This window comes from Leopardus geoffroyi, chromosome X (genome assembly GCF_018350155.1).
Source record: "Leopardus geoffroyi isolate Oge1 chromosome X, O.geoffroyi_Oge1_pat1.0, whole genome shotgun sequence".
Taxonomy (NCBI): domain Eukaryota; kingdom Metazoa; phylum Chordata; class Mammalia; order Carnivora; family Felidae; genus Leopardus; species Leopardus geoffroyi.
Window position 1 is genome coordinate 101,938,582 of NC_059343.1, and position 19,639 is coordinate 101,958,220.

General features: G+C 44.0%; 1 protein-coding gene and 1 long non-coding RNA gene across 9 annotated transcripts in view; one reads left to right on the plus strand and one right to left on the minus strand.

The window, feature by feature from the left end:
* The window catches only part of GRIA3 (glutamate ionotropic receptor AMPA type subunit 3), a 268,559-nt gene that overhangs the window by 94,605 nt on the left and 154,315 nt on the right, over positions 1 to 19,639 (plus strand). The gene's annotated exons all lie outside the window — the stretch shown is intronic.
* LOC123595191 overlaps positions 3,552 to 19,639 on the minus strand; it is a 162,024-nt gene continuing 145,936 nt past the window's right edge. Inside the window, exons 4-5 of one of the 2 annotated variants that reach the window (XR_006711073.1) lie at positions 11,578 to 11,695; positions 3,552 to 3,741 (exon numbers count right to left, since the gene is read on the minus strand). This is a non-coding gene — a long non-coding RNA (uncharacterized LOC123595191). The remainder of the gene's footprint in view (positions 3,742 to 11,577; positions 11,696 to 19,639) is intronic. The other variant, XR_006711072.1, reaches the window with a different exon arrangement.

Below are 19,639 nucleotides of genomic sequence, written 5' to 3' on the forward strand. Positions count from 1 at the left end.
GTGTCAGGCAGCTTCGTGGACAATGGAAGCCGAGCCGGACCCAAGGTGGGGGTGGGGGGAGAGCTAGTATCTTGCTAGTTGGCCAAGGCCAGTGGCTAAGGCGCCTACTGAGAAGTTCAGCCTGAGAAAGCGACCAAATGAGAGCACGAACATTGGATGGACTCATTTCCCAGACAACAATAGAAGCTAAGGAATGTACTCTCCGGAAGTTAAGTTTTTGAGCAGTAATAATAATGACGTAACAGTGATGAAAATAATAAAAGCAAACCTTTAAAGCATACTTTTCCCCAAACACACACACTGAGTGTATTGAACAAAGAAAGCTAGTCTAAAATCTTTCATTTTAGAGATGAAAAGACAAAGGCCCAGAGAGGGGAAGTGACTTACTTAAGGTCACACAGCAGGTCAGCAGCTGTCTCCTCACACCCAATCCACTGCTGCCTCCGCTATCCAAGGATGCTTTTCTGGATGTCCTACAGGTTCATCCATGCTGTCACATATGGCAGAATTTCCTCGTTTGTCAAGGCTGAATACTATTCCATTTTAAGAACGTAACACATTTTGTTTATCCATTCGTCTGTCAATGGACATTTCGGTTGTTTCCGTATCTTGGCTATTGTGAATAATGCTGCAGGAACATGGGCGTGCAGCTCTCTCTTCAAGATCCTGCCTTCAATTTGTCTGGATATATACCCACAAGTGGGATTGCCAAGTCATGTGGTAGTTCCATTTTTAATTTCTTGAACCTCTGTTCTGTTTTCCATAACATCTGCACCATTTTGAATTTCTACCAACAGTGTATGAGGGTCCCGATTGCTCCACATCCTCAAGAGCAATTATCTTTTGGGTTTTTCCATTGTTGTTGTTGTTGTTGTTGTTTTTAAATAACAAGCATCCTCAAGTTATGAGCTGATATCTCATTGTGGTGTGGATTTGCATTTTCCTGAGGATTAGTGATAGTGAGCATCTTTTCATCTACCTGTCGGGCATTTGTATATTCTTTGGAGAAATATCTATTCAAGTCCTCTGCCCATTTTTTAATCGGGTTATTTGGTTGCTTAATTATTGAGTTGCAGGAGTTCCTTGTATATGTTGGATATTGGCCTCTTATCGGATATATGGTTTGCAAATATTTTTTCCCCTTCTGTAGATTGTCTTCTCAATCTGTGGATTCTTCCTTTGCTGTATAGAAGCTTTTGTAGTTGGATGTAGTCCCACTTACCTATTTTTTACTTGTGATTTTGGTGTCATATCCAAGACATCATTGCTTAGGATTTACAGACTCGGTGTAATCCCTATCCATCCCTATTTTTTTCAGAAATAGAAAATACTCCTAAAATTCATATGGAACTACAAAGGACTCCAGATAGTCAAAGCAATCTTGAGCAAGAAGAACAAAGCTGGAGGCATCACACTTCCTGATTTCAAAACATATTACAAAGCTATAGTCAGTAAAACCAGTATGGTACTGGCATAAAAACAAACATATCAACCAACAGAACAGAATAAAGAGCCCAGAAACGAACTCATGCATATGTAGTCAACTGATCTTTGCCAAGGGTGCCAAGAACACACAATGGGGAAAGGAGAGTTTCTTCAACAAATGATGTTGAGACAGCTAGATATCCACGTGCAAAAGTCTGAAATTGGATCCTTATCTTATACCATACATATAAATCAACTCCAAATGGATTAAAGATTTAAACAGAATGGGCGCCTAGGTGGCTCTGTTGGTTAAGTGTCCGATTCTTGATTTTGGCTCAGGTCATGATATCAGGGTTCATGAGATCAAGCCCCACATTGGGCTCTGTGCTAACAGTGCAGAGCTCACTTGGGATTCTCTCTCTCCCTCTTTCTCTGCCGCTCCCCAGCTCTGTCTCTCAAAATAAATAAATAAACATAAGAAAAAGATTTAAACATAAGATCCCAAACTGTGAAACTCCTAGAAGAAAACATAAAGAAAAAGCTTCACGACATTGGTCTAAGCAATGATTTCTCCTCTACATTCTTGCTTTTCTAGTGCATTTTTTTTTTACTTCCAGAACCTTCTGGTTCCATGCTTTTGAAGTTCACTTGGAAAACATTCACTCTGTTCCCTTTCCCCACCACCTACTCCTCTACCTTAGGATCACTTTTCTATCCACGCCACAAACTCCCATAGCTAGGTGATGATTTTCTGAATGTTACATTCTTTAATTGACAGAGACACTTCTGGTTAGGTAGGTTAAGTGTCTGACTTCGGCTCAGGTCATGATCTCACGGTTCGTGAGTTCGAGCCCTGCGTTGGGCTCTCTGGTGTCAGCGCAGCGCCCGCTTTAGATCCTCTGTCTCCCTCTCCCTCTGCCTTTCTCTCTCAAAAACAGATAAACATTTGAAAAATATTTTTAAAAATAAATATAACTTAAAATGAAATGAAATTTAACATGCAGTTCCTCAGCCCCATCAGGCACTTTTCAAGTGCTCAAAAGCCACATGCAGGCAGTGGCTACCATATTGAACAGCACAAGTCAAGAACATGTCCCTCACTGCAGAAAGTTCTGTTGGACAGCACTTCTCTAGAGACTAAACTTTGAACTCCTGAGCCCAGAATTTCAAGTGTTCTTCCATCTGGCTCCTACCAACTTTTTAGCACAAAGGCCGAAATTGAGGAGGAAGAAATGAGGCTGGAGAAGGGAGCAGGGGCCTGAGGACGAAGGGCCTGCAGTACTACACTACGGAAGGGAGATCTCGCCCTGTAGAACATGGTGGGTTTCTTCCTGAGAAGGGACAGAGCCAGTGCAGGTTGAGACGTGAATCAAACTCACCTCTCTCAGGAAGTCTGAGTGAACGACCAGAGAGGTCTGAAGATCATGCCCCCCTGATGACTGGCCGCTCCCCTCAGTGACAGCAAGGGTTCCAATGCTTACAAAACAGAGAAAGTTCTCACATTCAAAATGGAGTGAAGGACCTGTGCTCAAATCACAGCTCCGCTACTTAATTAGCTGTGTCATATTGGGCACTGCCACTTAACATCATCGAGCATCTGTTTGCCTCTCTGTAAACAGAGCCCGTGATACCTACTCTCCAGACACGTGTGACAATCAAGTAAGATAACGAGGACAGTGAGCTGATGGTCTGGAGTAGGACCTGGACTTCAAACTCCCCCCTTGTGTGATTCTAGGGAGTAGCTAGGGTTGAAAATCCTTAAACTACATGCCCTCTGAGGTCCCTTCCAGCTTCGAGGTTCAAACCCACAGGAAGAAAGATCAGAAGTCAGTTTGGACAAAATACTTACCTGGGTCCCCACAGCAGGCTGCAGGCCTCGCGAGCAGTCAGTGCGGCAGCCATCGCGGACAGCCCGGAGTTGCACATTGAGCAGCCTCCTTGATGAGAGAGCAGGGCCGGTGTTGGCTTCTTGGCAGAGTCCCTCTCCACCAAGTGACAGATGCACCCAGACCCTCCAGCCCGGGACTGTAATACCGTGTGTTTTCATTGTCATTATAGAGTCATTAACCGGTCATTCTAGAGTGGCAATGGATTTAGAGTTTGGATGTCGGTTCAAAGGCTTCTCCTATCACATAAAATTGCTTTATTTTAAGGAAATAGAAGTTTCAAAGCAGCGGGCAGCGGAGGTGGGGGGGATGGGTGAAACGCATGAAGGGGATTAAGAGTCCGCTCATCCTGACGGGCACTGAGTGATGTATGGAATTGTCGGCTCGCCACATTGTACACCCGAAGAGAATATAACGCCGTATGGTAACTCTACGGGAATAAAAAGAAAAACTTCATCAAAAAGGTACTTTTTAGAGCAGAAAAAATATATAACACTGTACATTAACTATACTGGAATTCAAATTAAAAAAGGAAACAGCAGGCAGATGGGAGTGCAGAGGGTTGCAAGGTGAAGAGGGCTGAGAAGAGCTGGCAGAGGGAGAGGGAGATGGGAGGGAAGATTCTAACTAATGCAGAGAGCATCCTGTTGTGCCCCAGTAGAATAGCAGAGCAAAGGCTCATTTCCCAGCACTTCAATGCTCCAAAGACCTCTCTGTTAGCCAGCCCTTCTGCACATCAACAGAACACATGGAAGCTTGCCGTTTCACCTCGTAGCTCAGGAACCCTTCAAGGCCTTGAGGCACCTCCTTAAATTACCAGAGAAAGATAAAACTGATGCTCAACCTGATGCGATATTATTAATTATATTTTGCTTTATATTCACTCATTGAAAATCAGAAATCCCTAAAGGGTGACGAGGGAAGTACTTTATTAAGCCAGAATATTTGATGAATCGAGGCACCCCATTCCCGATGACGTAAAACAAAATGGGCAGGACGGTGGGTGTTTGTAGGTCCATCCAACCAGAGGAAAAGAATCAAATAGAGATCGGTAGCTCTCACTTCACAAATGAGTGTCGTAGTTCCAAAAAGGGCTTCCGGGGCAAACCAGTCATCAGTATGTCAATTATCAATCACAGCCATACTCCTGAGTCAATCTTGAAAAGACACCCCAAGGTTTTGGACACCAAGCCCAAATACAGATGCTTCTTCTTTCCGTTATATTCTCACCTGATTTCTTGTTCAACCGTTGCCCATAAACAGTACAGCAAACGTTTCATCTTTGTGGTGCTTTAGGGTTGGGCTATCGGACCAGTTCTATGGCAGAAAGCCAAATTAAATAACTCACTTTTTTATTATTACCAATAAGGAAGCTGAGGATTAATCAAAATTCGCAGGGAATGGACTCTTCTAATTAACAGAATCTTCTGAAAAATTGTTGAGCTAAAATTAGAAGAATATTGAGATGACCCATTTAGTTTGGTCTATTTTGGGCAAATTTTCTAAAATGTCTGGTTTCGTGTCCCTGCCTTAAAAGTACCATTGAATCTTTGGTGTTTGAGGCTCATGCAGGGCTTTGGGGTTTTCAATCATGCGTTGTTGATGTCCAGGGAGAGAAATGAAGATACATATAGCAACAACATAGATTGAACTCGGGACACAACTTTGGTGGCATCCCCAGTTTTAGAGGCCTCTGTCTCTTACATCAAAGGCATAGGGAGAGGTCAATGCTGTGACAGTACTTTCAACTTGTCCATACATTTTGATGTCTAGATCTTATTTGATCCTTATTGTACTCTTGGGAGGCAGATTCCTCACTTTCTAAACTGAGGCCTGCAGATGCTAAGGGCTTGCCCAAGGCTGAGATCATACCAAGCATCGGGAGTCTCAGTCTCGTGTCCTTTCAGGAGAAAGCCCACTGCGATACCCATGGTGATTCTAATTTCCCTATATTTGTGCTCACTTCCTCCCAAGCAGGCCACACGGGCTCAGCTAATCCCACCGCAGTTAGAGAAACATCTGAGTGTGTGCCCAACTTTTGTAGCTCTCAGAATAGCTTAGGTGAAAGTCATGGCTAATGTAATAGCTGCTGCCATGATAATAGTGTCCTTAAGCACCCCAGTTGAGAGCTATTTATTTTGCATAATATGATCTTGGCATACTAAATGCTCATTTGCATCCTTGTGTTGAGGACACTTTCCTTGTCTGTGGCATCACTGTCTGGGGGGATGAATTTTTTTCAGACAGGTTTTGGTGTTTCCAAAGATACACTGCTGGACTTCTGAGTGGCCAGAGAATGCTAATGTTGGAAACAAAGGGAGAATGTGTGATCTGAGATTTCTTGCATGTCTTGTAAGTAATAAAAATAAATCATCACCTTTGATCTTTATAGTAATCTTACGAAGTTGGTAGAGCAGGTGTCATGGTCCCATTTTGCAGAAGTGGTCCTGAAGTTCAGCTTGGTTGCTATGGTAACCTAAACCTGGCTACACAAATTTTTCCCCTGTGGTGCTTATCAAAGCTCACTTTTCATCAGAATGCCCCAGAAGTTTGTTACAAATACAGCTTTCCCAGTTCCATCCCAGACTTTCTGAATGAGAGTTTCCAGGATATATATTTCCAGGATATATATATATACTGTATGTGTGTATTATATATTATTACATATAGTATATAGTATATTACATATATATTATATATTATATATTACTATATGTATATAATACACATATATATAATATATATATTTGCCTGCCCTATCAAGCTCATGAGATTATTAAGATCAGCTGATATCATTTTAATTTTGTTACCGAAAATGAAGGGATTAAGATACTACAGAATGGCAGCTGCCTAGAGCAACAATCTCGTGATCACACACTGGTGATCAGCACCATACCCCACTTTAGAGGTGGGGTAGCAGTGGGGACATACAAGATGCAAGAAACTCAGACTCTTGCCTTCGGGAGTTTAGAAGGTAGTTTGTTGCTAAGTCAATGAATTCTTAATTTCTAGCATGCATCAGAATCATCTGAAGGGCTTTTTTAAACACGAATTCCTGGGCCCCAGCCCCAGAGTTTCAGCCTCAAAAGGTCGAGAGGCAGAAGCCAAGAATCTGCATTTTTAACTAGCTCCCAGGTGATGTTGATGCTGCTGGTCCCAGGGCCACACGTTTTAGAACCACTAGCCTAGTCGTCATGTTAAATTTCATGGCAGTCTTAGGGTTTAAAAGAGATATTTCAGGGGTGCCTGGGTGGCTCAGTTAAGTGGCCACCTTTGGCTCAAGTCATGATGTCATGGTTCCTGGGTTCGAGTCCCACAGCCAGCTCTGCACTGACGGCACGGGTCCTGCTTTGGATCCTCTGTCTCCCTCCCTGCGCGCGCGCGCGCACGCACTCTCTCTCTCTCTCTCTCTCTCTTAAAAATAAATATTGAAAAATAAATAAAAGAGATATTTTGGAATATATGTGTAAAAGAAAATTAAAACAAAAGAAGACAAAATTAGCTGTCGTGTTCTATTGCCTTTTCAGTGTCCTCCTCTTTCCCTTTCCCTGACCACACAATGTTTTGCATCCTGGCACCTCAGTCGCAGAAAGCAATCTTTCTGACCTCTGAAAAACAATGTCATTTGCCTACCACAAATGCACTGGCTAGCACCATTTCTAATGGAAACATTTGCTTCCTTCATGCCCTGCTTTCTCTAGAAATAGAAGAGCCCCCTGCTTTGGAGTCTAGAAGGAAGCAGCAGAGGGACCGGAAGGTCTCTTCCCCCTGCATCAGGCAGTGCTTCTCAAAGTCTGACCCCCAGATGAACAGTAGCAGAATCACCTGGGGGTATTTATTAACAATGAAAATGCAGGCCGCCTGAGTGGCTCGGTCAGTTAAGCACCTGACTTCAGCTCAGGTCATGATCTTGTGGTTCCTGAGTTCGAGCCCCATCTCAGGCTCTCTACTGTCAGCACAGAGCCCGCTTCAGATCCTCTGTCCCCTTCTCTTTCCGCCCCTCTCCCGTTTGTGCTCTGTCTCTCTCAAAATAAATGAATAAATTAAAAGAAAGAAAGAAAGAAAATGATGGGACTCACTGTAGACCTAGTGGATCAGAATTTCCAGAAGTGAGACAGAAAAGTGGGTGCATCAGGTACTTACGTGCTTCAGGTTATTGGTGTTTCTGGTACACACTAAGATGGGAGAACTCCTAGAAAAAGGATTTACTGAATGTTAGGTTTAGCCAGGGACCCTAAGGAAAGTCTCATTTCTCTTAATGGACCACCACTTCCCCTTTCCTGGACCTACATGTCCCACAGGAAACCTCATGACACTAAGAGAGACACTAGGCTCCTCCCTCCTTCCCCCTTCCACATGACCCGCCCCCACAAACAGTATGAATCCATTTGCCTAGAACATCTCTCAGGTTGCTTAAAGCACACACACCTAAGTCCCTGACAAATTCTACCCAGTGAAAAAAAGATTTCGTTTTTTTAAGATACTTTTATTTTATTTTATGTTTATACCTTCTCTCTCTTTAAATTTTTATCTCCCCTGCTTCTTTATGACACATTCTGGAGATGTTTCAAAGCTATTTATATTCCATACTGACTTTAGTCTTTTTAATGTTCTGAGAAATGCCATAGCTTATATTGGAATGATGCACTAAGATACAAGAGAGAAGGCGGGCGGGTGGCGGGGCGGGGGGGGGGGGGAACTGGTGAGGAGAATAACTGAGAGCAGCATTGATTAGAAAGATAGTCAGACATAAGGGCAGGAAGTCTCCTTCCACGGCACTGAAATACTGTCAGTTCATTACCTGGCACGCTCCTCTTCCTATCTTTCAAGAGTAGGGAAGACTCTAGAAGTTTGAGGATGAAATGCAATCCTTTCACTGTAAGTCTGCCAGTGTTTTTGCTTTGGGGTTCATTGTTGAGTTAGAACAAGTATATAGTTTATGTCTCCTGGCTAGTCACTGTATAACTTTTGTTTATTTTCATTATGGGCAGTACAATTCCACATGCGGTGGATTAACTAATGAAGGTCAGAAAACACCACGGGGGCGTACGTTGCTAGAACACAGAGACATAGAACCAAATAAGCGAGCCTTCTGGCCTTCTGTGGGGGAGGGGGTGCCCACCACGTGCAATTCATCAATGCTCAGCTTTAATGAGCTTCTAAATTCTGTTTCTCTTGCTCCCTCTCTTCAAGGGTGTGTGTGTGTAAGAGAGGCTATGCCTGAAAACAGCGTGCTCGTGGGGCGCCTGGGTGGCTCAGTCAGTTGGGCATCCGAGTCTTTTTTTTTTATGTTTATTATTTTTGAGAGAGAGAGACAGAGTGTAAGTGGGGGAGGGGCACAGCGAGAGAGGGAGACACAGAATCTGAAGCAGGCTCCAGGCTCTGAGCTGTCAGCACAGAGCCCGATGCGGGGCTCAAACTCGTGAACTGCAAGATCGTGACCTGAGCCGAAGTCAGGTGTTTGACTGAGCCACCCAGGCGCCCTGTGGGCATCCGACTCTTGATTTCAGCTCAGGTCATGATCTCGCGGTTCGTGGGATCGAGCCCTGCGTCGGGCTCTGCTCGGACTGTGCGAACCTGCCTGGGATTCTCCTTCTCCCTGTGTCTCTGCCCCTACCCCACACATGCGCATGCACTCTCTCTGTCTCCCTCAAAATAAATAAAAGTTTTAAAAATGTGTTTGCATTAGACATCATAATCATGTTCTCAATTTATACAGCACAGTAACTTTTACAGTTCTGCAGAGGATCATATCCAGTGCTCTTTTTTTGCATTACTTTCCAGAATCATGCAAATGTTACTGACAACTAAATAAAATCCGTGAAAGGAACAAAAAGTCATCCCCACGAAACTTCCAAATAGAGCCAGCCCTTTGGAAGGTGATTGCTTCCAACACGCGGTAGATGGACACCCGGAATCTTTCTTTGGCTACAAATGTGTCCTTTGATGTCCCTGCCACACCTGTCAACCCAGCGGTCGGAATAGAAGGAGCAACCCTTTGAGGCTAACAGATTGGAGAACTCTGTCATGAGTTAAGGCTTTAACATACAGGCATTTGTTCAGTTAGCTATTACGTCACAAGGCCCTGAGGAAGTAGGACACAGGACAGGTTCAGCTTTGGTTTTGTTGGTGGTGGTGGTGGATGGAGGTCAGGAAAGGCCCGAAGCTGGGGAGCTGGGCACGCTGGCGTAGCAGCCTGACTTGGGCGAAGCGCTCTAGTGAGGCACACTGAATAGCCAGGAGCTCACGTTAAGGTCCCGGGAGCCTGGCGACAGGGAGATCCGTATCTATTAGGATCACATTAGGCTGCAAGTAACCAAATCCTGACTCATGGCAGTTTAAACACATAGGGCTTTCCACAATGTGTAACGGAAACCTCCAAGTAGGTACTTGTAGGCATTGCTTCCGCCGTTCACGAATGCCGTCAGAGACCTAAGTCCTTCCCTTCGGTTTCACCGTTCTTAGCATGCTGCCTTTCACCTTCATGGTTGTTACCTCATGGTCACAAGATGGCTGTGACATCAGTGCTCCCGAGAGGCAGGAAGGTGAAGAAAGAGCGGTACAAATCACATCCATCACCTTTTATCAGGAAAACAAAACCTTTGCCAGTTTCCCCAATAGGCTCCCATTTAAGTCTCCTTGGCTGGCACTATCTTACGCGCCCCACCCACTCGACACCAGTTGCAAGGGAGACTAGGAAAGAGAGTATTTAGCTGGGCACGCTGCCACCTTAAACAAAACCGGGATTATGTTAGCAAAGAAGAGGGAAATTGATCTTGGGTAGACAACAAACAGTGCCTGCCAAAGACCAAAGGGGAGCTTTGGCCACTCATTCAGTTCAGCTAATACTCACTGGGCACCTACTGGGTGCCAACCACTGTGCCATGTGCTTTGACATCTGGCTTTTGCCTCAGGCTATCCAGAATTCAAAGAATGAAGCTTCTTCACTGGGGTAAATGACCAAAACTAGCGTCTAGCTGTGTGTCAGCTTTTATTTTGTTCCCGACCACCAAGCTGCCCTGAGCTTTGAGAACGTAATTTCATCTAATCTTTCAGATACTTTGGGGGCAGAGATTCAAACATCAGCTCACCCGCCCCAGAGATGGACCTTCACAAACAAAGGCCTTTGAATTTTAGCTATCAGGGTCATTTTTTAAAACCGTGCATCAGAGTTATTTTATGCATGCAAATCCCTTTCTGCTTTTTAATTGGATTTGTGCCTGGATGTACTGCAAATTGCTTTTGAGGCCGGGCTGCGGAATAGATTCCAGCTACGGACAGCAGTACAATGGCACGGGCGTCCTAGGTGCCAGCTCGCCTCTCCACCTGTATTCCCAGACAACCTCCAGTCTCATCCTAGGCTGCTGACTGGTCGGTACAGAGGACTTCTTATAACCCGAACGTGAGCTTCGAAGACCTCTGCCCCTCAAAAGAGAAAAGGCAAGATGACCAAGAGCCCCAGAGTGGTTTCTCCTGAGGGTTTGTTCCTGGGAATTCTCTCTCCAAGGAGAGATGAATGAGTGGCTCTCCGGAAAGGAAGGATCTTCGCTACTTTGATGCGGCTGGGGCCGGCCACAGAACCCCTGTAGTTTGAAACTCAAGTTCAGTGACATTTTGTTTTTAGGAAGGGCAGAATGGAAGAGGAAGTCTGGGAGTGGCCAGTAGGGCCACACTGTTGAGACTCTTCAAAATTAACCTTTCTGCAGGCTGGCAAAACTACCCACGCAACGTGAATGAGAAGAAACTTCTTGCCCGCAGATTTTTTTTTCCTTGGCCTGTCAGAGTGAAAGTCCCATTGATGTTGTTTCTTGGGGGCCTTCTGATGACCAGTGCATTCCATTCCCAGAGAAGGATAACACGTTCTGTGGTATTGCTTTATCTGGTCGGACCATTGTCACGCAGTTGACATCAGTGCCCTTTAGGTACGGTGCAAAAAATGGGCAGTTTTTTTTGTTTTGGTTTTGGTTTTGGTTTTGGTGGATAGGAAAGGGAAGGTTTGTAGTTTAGGCAGAACTAAGTGAGGTGTCCCAGGAGGAAGAACAGGTGGCCACTGGACTCTGGAGAAAGGAACTGGAAAGTGGCAGTGTCTTCTAGATACTCAGAGACAGTAGCTGATAAATCTCAATCATCAAAGATTGCATGAAGAAATTTAAGGGGGGGGGGGGATAAAGCTGATGGAAGGGCAGAACATCAGTGGATTAAACGCAAGGGTTCCTTCCTACTCCCTGCCATCTGGCACATCCCTGGTACTTGTGCTTACCCGTACCTGATCTGAAACGCTGCCCACCACAACATCGTCATAAATCAGAGGCATTGGAACTGGTGGGTGGGAAGGGTGATAATAGCTTGCAGACTAGGGCAAGTCGAATAGGTATGGAAGGGACCTAGGAAGGAGAATAAAAGAAGCACTCAACCGCAGAAGCAGAAGGGAGAAGGGAAAACACAGGAAGAAGAGACGCCGCATATTAAAATAACAGCAACGAGGGTGCCTGGGTGGCTCAATCGGCTAAGCATCCAACTCTTGGTTTCGGCTCAGGTCACGAGCTCACAGTTTCATGAGTTCAAGCCCTCGTCGGGATCCAAGCTGACAGCGTGGAGCCTGCTTAGGATTCTCTCTCCCTCTCTCTCTCTGCCCCTCCCCCGCTCACGCTGTCTCTTTCTAAGTAAATAAAGGTGACAATAATAATTATATTAGCTAACACTTGGACAAGGCCTACTATGTGCCAAGCTCTGTTGGAAGCACCTCACGTGCATGAACTCATTTAATTTTCATAGTAATCCTGTGAAGTAAATGTATTATTATTAGCCCATTTTACAGACTAAGAAACTGAGGTACAGAGTTTATGTCAAAATTGGATATCTGTAAAGTAGGGACAAGCAATGAAGAACCTGTGTCCTGACATCGTTTGATCTCTAAACTTTTCAGTTACTTAAGCCAATAATGCCTTCTTTAAAGTAGTTTCAGTCAGGTTTCTGCCCCTGGTACCCCAAAGAGACCTTACTAACAATTGAAGAAACAACAACATCTGTTGGCTGCATGTCATGGACAAGGCACTGGGTTAAGGGCTTCATGTACGTTATTTTATTTAATCCCGACAACCCAATGGGTTAATAATACTGTTAATATTACCCCTATTTTGACAATTTCAAAACTGAGCACAGAGACCTTAAATAACTTACCCAGTATTGCGCAGCTAATAGGTAGCAGAGCTGAGAAATAAATCCCTACAGTCTGATTCTAGACTCTGCTCATAAGTTCTGGTGGGCAAATAGAGAATGTCACCACTCAGCAGTGAACAGCAGAAACCAAAGGCAGCCACATTCCAAGTGTTCCCTTTAATGAGTAACCTGATAAAGTTAGAGCCACCTGCTCCTATTTCCAAGAAATCAGCTGTGACACGGGTGAACATCTGTTTGGAGGCTCCTTCATCTTGGGAAACTGTTATTTCTGATGCCTTTCAGCCTTGACTCTCCAGTGAGGAGTAACTTAGCACTAACAGAAGAGAGTTCGGGGATCTCCTGTGCCCAAGCGACTTCCTTCCAAACAGGAAAAGGAAGAGGCTGCGTTGAAGGCATCTTTCTAGGTGGCTATGGCTGGGAATACTTTCTCGAACAGGAGACCAAGTAGCATCAGACCCTGGGAAGCACCAGACTAATAAGATTCGCGAAGCCAGCACCAATTGAGCAAAGCCGAGTTCTGCTCTTACATGCCTGCAGCCTCTCTCTGTGATGGAGCTTGGCATCATCCTTATGGCTTTCACTCAGTCCCCGTGGGCATTCTTTCTCCTCCAAGGGCCCTACAAACAAATGAGTTGCTGTAGCTTCACTGCCGAAGAAGGAATGGCGTGTATGTCTTTCGTGTTGATGTTGTTTGATGTTTAAGGTACACGCAAGCCTGTCTTCTGAGAATAAATATTGGCCGAAAAATGATAGCCTATTCAACTGGGATTCAAACAGTTAAAGATTATGAATGGCTTTCATTGTTTTTATAACTATTAGGAGGCTCCCTTGATAATTCCCAGTTGATTTATATCTTGGTCTCTATTTCTGCATAGCCACCATAAAAAAATGCTATGTTAAATAATTTCATATTAAAAACAAAACCGGAACTTAATCTTCACTTAAGAGGCAAACAATAATTTTTATCAGCCTTTGCAAATGGGCCTTGCTGCCCATTCATTAAATGTCTATAAATGTTTGCTAGTTCTTAGAGGTTGAATGATTAAAAGGATAGGAGAGACATGAATTTTAAAAAATCAATCACTGTTTGTAGCTCTATTCCCAAATATATCCTGCATGGCACAGTAGATCTTCTCCATGAGACTGGTTAATAACAAGCATTCTGCATATTTTATAATTATGTGCACTGCCAGCAGAGTGTAGTCGGATTTATTGTACATCTGAGTCCCCGGAATCAGAGCCGTGCCTCACAGCACCTATCATAACAAATGGCATGGAGGGGTTCTTTATCTCACAGGATGCTGAGTTGGATATTTAAATAGCATACCCAGGAAGTGTTCTGAGTTATGGTCACCCTGCAAGAAGGGGCACCACCCAAAGTACACCATGATTTAAGTGTCATGGCCCATAGCTGGAGCCAAACGCTCACTGAGTCAGAATTAGGATCTATAAGAAAGCGAATGAATAATTGCTCCAATAAAACCCAAGTCGACTGGGAGCAGATTGATCAGAAACATTTATTAGTTCTGATTGGGGTTTTGGCACACTCCGATTTGTAGACGTAAGAAGCAAATGACACAAAGATACACGCAAGGCTCAGAGTACAATTGTTTTCAATGAAGGACATATTTGGTGGAAGCGTGAGAGGGGGCCCAATCTCCTGAACCTCTTTTCTATCTCCATCCTTAAAGTTTTTGGAATGTGTCACTAAAATAAATGATATGTGGGAAGAGAGTCTGGCTTTGTCTGGCGGAAAAGGTATTCTGTGAGTGGAACAGTATTTCTCCACTCCCACTTAGAATGAAGGGAGAATGATCTTTGGTTTTCCATGATATATTTGGGGAGTTTGGGGAACAAGCTTTGATTTAATGTGTGCAAAATAATTGCTAATGCTACCTTGACTTTTTATATTACTTTTGCTTGTCAACCTGCTGTTCTCAGATAATGTTTTTGGATCTGACTGCTAAGACTGGTATGCTTCACTCTACTTCGGCAGGCTTTGGAGAAGTGGGGCGACTTATGCAAAGTCCCACAACTAGACCAACAGAAGAGAGGGACTAGATTGCAGGTCTCCCGACTTCCGGCCCAATGTTCTTACTACTGAACTGTGCTATCTATAGCCTACGCTTCCCCTAGTTCATTTACTTTGAGAAAAGTATGTAAACGAATGGCCAGGATGTTGTTTTCTTACCCCATTGCTCATGACTGGAACTGGTTGACCTCCCCCCCGCCGTTACCAGCACCCATTTAAAAACCTATGTCTCCTGCTACTATTCAAGAGGCTGAAATATCAAGATCATCTAACTGGGACTTGAGATAAATTACACCATGTTCCCTCAGAAATTACTTTGACACAAATAATTACTCCAATAATAAACAGTGGAAAATACAGTGTTAAGTACGATCAGCAAATCTAAATGGCCTTAATCGGCATTACTAATTTTTGCACACAAATAAATAATTATACTACTTTCCTTCCAAACTTCAATTTAAATGTGCAAAGTCCACTTAGTCCACTGAAGCAGAAAGCGGAAGCCTTTACCAAAGTTGACAACCCACATGGTAACGTGTTGCCTACTATACATACCTTAAACCCATCTTTATACTGTCCATGGTAACTATTAGCACAAAGCTTTACATGTAGTAGGGTTTTCACGAGAGCTTGTTAAATGAACAGCTGCTCGTGACCGGTCTCGAATTTCCATATTACTGTTTATTCCATGAGAGTAAAATGCCTGATTTCACCTTATGTTGTGATATCTAAGTCCGTATATAGCTTAGTGTATTAAAGGGATCCAAGCCTGCCTCTCCCAAAACATACCAATTACGGAGAAGACCCTAAGATGCCGTCCCCTATAACCTTGCTGCTTAAAGTGTGGTTCATGGGCCAGAAGCATCAGCATCACCTGGGAGCTTGTCCAAAATGCAGACTCTCAGGCCCCACGGCAGACCCCTGGAATCAGAATCCACATTCCCGAGATCCCCGTGTGATTCACGTGCACATAATAGTTTGGGAAGCACTGTGCTGTGGGAACAGTTATTCCTGTCACCAGGCACCGATAGTCACCCTGCAGACTCCAGTCCACAAACACGCTGTGAGCCCCTGTGGGTCTGTTAGGCACTATGGAAAATACAGAAAAGGAAAAGACATGTTTTTTGTTTTTTTTTTGTTTTTTTTTTGTTTTTTTTTTGTTACCTAGGACAACATATAATCTAGTCCTAAACGGTATGCTTTATGCTGCAATAACGCAACCATAAGGAAGATCAGGCGGGTTGGGTTATCCAAGAAAGGCTTTGTAGAAACGGAGTTATTCACAGGCTACCAATCGGTGTCTGAGGAAGTAGTGAAAACCGGTAACCATAGCTAATGTTTACCAAGTGCTTCCGTTTGTCAAGGCCCTAGGTTTCAGTTTTTAATATATTATGCCATTTACTCCTCACATTAACTCAACGAGCCAGGTATAGTGTAGTGGCTAAGTGTGCCAGCTCTGGAATCAGATGGTCTGGGTTTAATCCTGTCTTCACTATTTACTAGCTGTGTGATAATGTAGAAGATATTTAAACTCTCAGTGCCTCAGTTGCCTCCTCTATAAAATGGAAATAATGGCACCTACCTCAGGGGACAGCTACCCGTGAGAATTAAAGGGGTTGAAATGGATGAACACTGAGAACAATGTCCAGCACATAATAGCCATCTAATAAATACCAGATATTACTATTTTCATTTTATGAATGGGGACAGTGATGCCCAGAGAAGTTGAATAGCTTTTCCAAAGTCACACAGTTTATAGGTGGTAGAGTTACAACTTGAACACTGCTTTGGGTGACTACAGAGCCCACATTTTTTCTTTTTTTTTTTTTTTTTTTTTTTTGAGAGAGAGAGAGAGAGAGAGAGAGAGAGAGAGAGAGAGAATCCCAAGCAGGCACCATGCTGACAGCGTGGAGCCTGATGCTGGTCTCAGACCCACAAACTGTGATATCATGACCTGAGCCGAAACCAAGAGACAGATGCTCAACCGACTGAGCCACCCAGATGCCCCCAGAGCCCACACTCTTAAATCTGTTACATAACTTAAAATGTGCCTGAGGTTGGAGAAGGAGAAGACAATTCTAAATCTAAACTTCTCAAATTACTGTGAGCCCAATCCTACTGTGGATGCTGGGCCCACACAAGAATTAGCTGAAAATGTTTGTGGTAATGTCTTCATATACGATTTCAAGCAGATTTCACTGTTTGAAACAAAGTTCATAAAAACTTTTGTCTTTCAAGGAGTGGGTATAGCTTTACCAAACAATTCTCATTCTTCTGCCTGGATAACTTCATGGCCAGTGGCAGGGACATCCGAGAAACTTTACAAGAGTAAGGGGCTCAGGTTGTTCCCAAGACCTAGAATAAAGGTATCTTCCCCTGATGAGCCTGTTACATAATAAATAGAGCTTCTGGGCAAACCACACCTTTAAAAGACCTTTAAAACCACACCTGAGGGGCACCTGAGTGGCTCAGTCAATTAAGCGGACTTCGGCTCAGGTCTGATCTTACCGTTCGTGAGTTTGAGCCCCACATCAGGCACTGTGCTGATAGCTCGGAGCCTGGAGCCTGGTTCGGATTCTGTGTCTCCCTCTCTCTGACCCTTTCCTGGTCACATTCTGTGTGTGTGTGTCTCTCAAAAATAAATAAACCTTAAAAAAATTTAAAAGGCAGCCCTGAAAATTTTTAGGATAGTTTGGAATCATATTTCAGTCATGGAATCTGATGTCACTGGATCAGAGAGTAGATTTTAGTTCTTTTTAGACTCGGGTTCTTGTTCAGGTAAGATGAATTCGGTGATAAAATTTTGGCTGAGCTCTCTTCTGTGTAATCTTGAGACTGTCAGTATCCTTTTCTGGACCTCGCTTTCCAGGTCTATAAAGTAAGACTGATTGGATGATCTTTAAAGGTCTTTCCAACCCCAATATATTCTTTACGTTTTGAAAGCATCTTTCATTCACACCAGTTTTCTCCTCCCAAGTCTCTAATGAGGTAGGAAGAGCACGGATTTTGAAACAAGACAGACCTGGGGATTGCCTCCTTGCTCCCAGCAGAAGCTGGATGATCTTGGCCCAAACATGCCCTTCTTTGGGCCTTAATTTCCTCTTAGAGATTATAATGTTCCCATCCCCCAGGTTGCCGGTGGTTTTGTGTAGTAGAAGGCACTCAGAGTACTGCTGGAAGTCTCCTCCTGACATTCTGAGGATCATTATATGGACCTATTGCTCTATCCACACTGAGCAACTTTCGTATGCTAACATAAGTCAAGGGTAACCTGAGCCCATGTATTCTCCTAATATGGAAATCATTCGCTATTCGCGCAGTTTCCAATGAGGGGTTTAATCTCTTGATAAGGTCAGAGAAAGTCTGGGGAAGCAGCTATTTCAAAGGTCATGGCTTTCCCCTTGGTGATTTCATCCTCTGAGCCCTGAAAGGGCAAGTGTCCGCCATTACGCTCCTACAACAGAGTTTGTTTCCTATGGCTGGGTGCCCGGGGAGTGTTCCAAATCCAAGTTTTGGAGCATAACATTTCTACCACCAAGCCCTTCACCATTTCTCACCTTTGAAGGGTCTCCTATAACTTCAAGGACCACTGCAAAATTTCTTAAAAGTCAAACTAATTTTAGCGTATTTAGATTTTATTCAGGTATGCTCTGTGGCACTTTGCGGGAAGGGTAGGCTGTGGGATCTACCAAGGGTGTGTCCAGGCTCCTGATCAGTCACAGAGGGAAGCAGAACTACTCAGCAGTGGGCAGAATGTAAGTTTGACCAACCAAACAAGTCATAAAAGCACTCCTTTGCTTTCAGAGGCGTGCTTTGGTCCCAGTAGGAAGGTTTAGTTCTCCTTAGTCGGAGGGAGATAGTTCTCTCTATCCAGATAAATGAAAGGACACTTCCAAGGAATATTTGTTGCCTTGGTTTGGGTGACAATGGGCTGGATTCAGGAAGAGATGTTAAGGTGAATGAAGTGCATGATTCACCCAGGGGGATATCTGCTGGCAGTGGTCTGTCATCATTTTGAGACTTACATGCTTCACCATTTAAACATTCTAAGGAAATGTGTATCTGGGAAGGCACTGTGGTTAAAAGGTCCATTCCTTTCCGTGAAGTTGTGTCTATGCTTCATGCTTTTCGTTGTCACTGATTTCAGGCAGGGTCAGTACTGGTCAGGTGCCACTCTTCACAATAATGCCACGTTCTTTGATCCCACAATCTCACCCCCTCTACCCTGCTGTCTGAGTTCCATGTCCCGGGAACATCCTGGCTTGCTTCAGGCATTCCTCTGTGGGGAGAATCTCCCATGACCCAAAGGCTCCAGTTTTAGTGCTAAGCCCAAGGAGAATCCAGTGAAGGCATACAATGTGTCTGCCCTAATTTCAGGTTCCAAAATAACATTCAGCTATCTTTTTATAGTAAAATCTCAATCATTCAGAGTCTGATGGGTCAGAATCTTCAAATAGTCAGAATTTCTACCCAGAGTTTTTAGGAAAGAAAGAAGCGATTTTAAAGAGAGAGAGAGAGAGAGAGAGAGAGAGCAGGTGATATCAGAGATTTAGTAAAAGTGGCAATTTCCTGCACCAGGGTCAGTACACATTTGGCCCACTATAGAAGTCCACTTTCGACTTCTATAGTCCTGGGCAATGAACATGTACATTCAGACCGAGGGCCCTGAGGCATTGCAAGATCCTTGGGCACCAAGAAGGATTCCACAATATTCACTTGGTTATATTTGTTGCGGAAGAAAAGTGGACTTGTGTGCATTAGAGATATTTTCTGTAGCATTTCAATAATGCCAACACAAGGACTTTCTGTCAAGCACTCGGATACCCAGACAATTCCATACACGTTACTGGAAGGCACTTTCCCCCTCCTCCTGGCTTTCCCATCCTCTGAGCATGCCACATTCCCCTCCGGCCCTTAGTGTGTGCATCCGTGAAATAAAAAGATTAAAGTAGATGATATCTAAGGTCCCTTTCCATTCTGACATTCTATGATTATTTTATCTCTAGGATCTCTTAACATGGCTTCTACGTCTCTGGCACTGTGCGTAATTCTAGCAGGGCCTGCCTCGAAGGAAAACAGTTCCTCTGAGTCCCCCCCTGTCATTCAATGCCTTTGA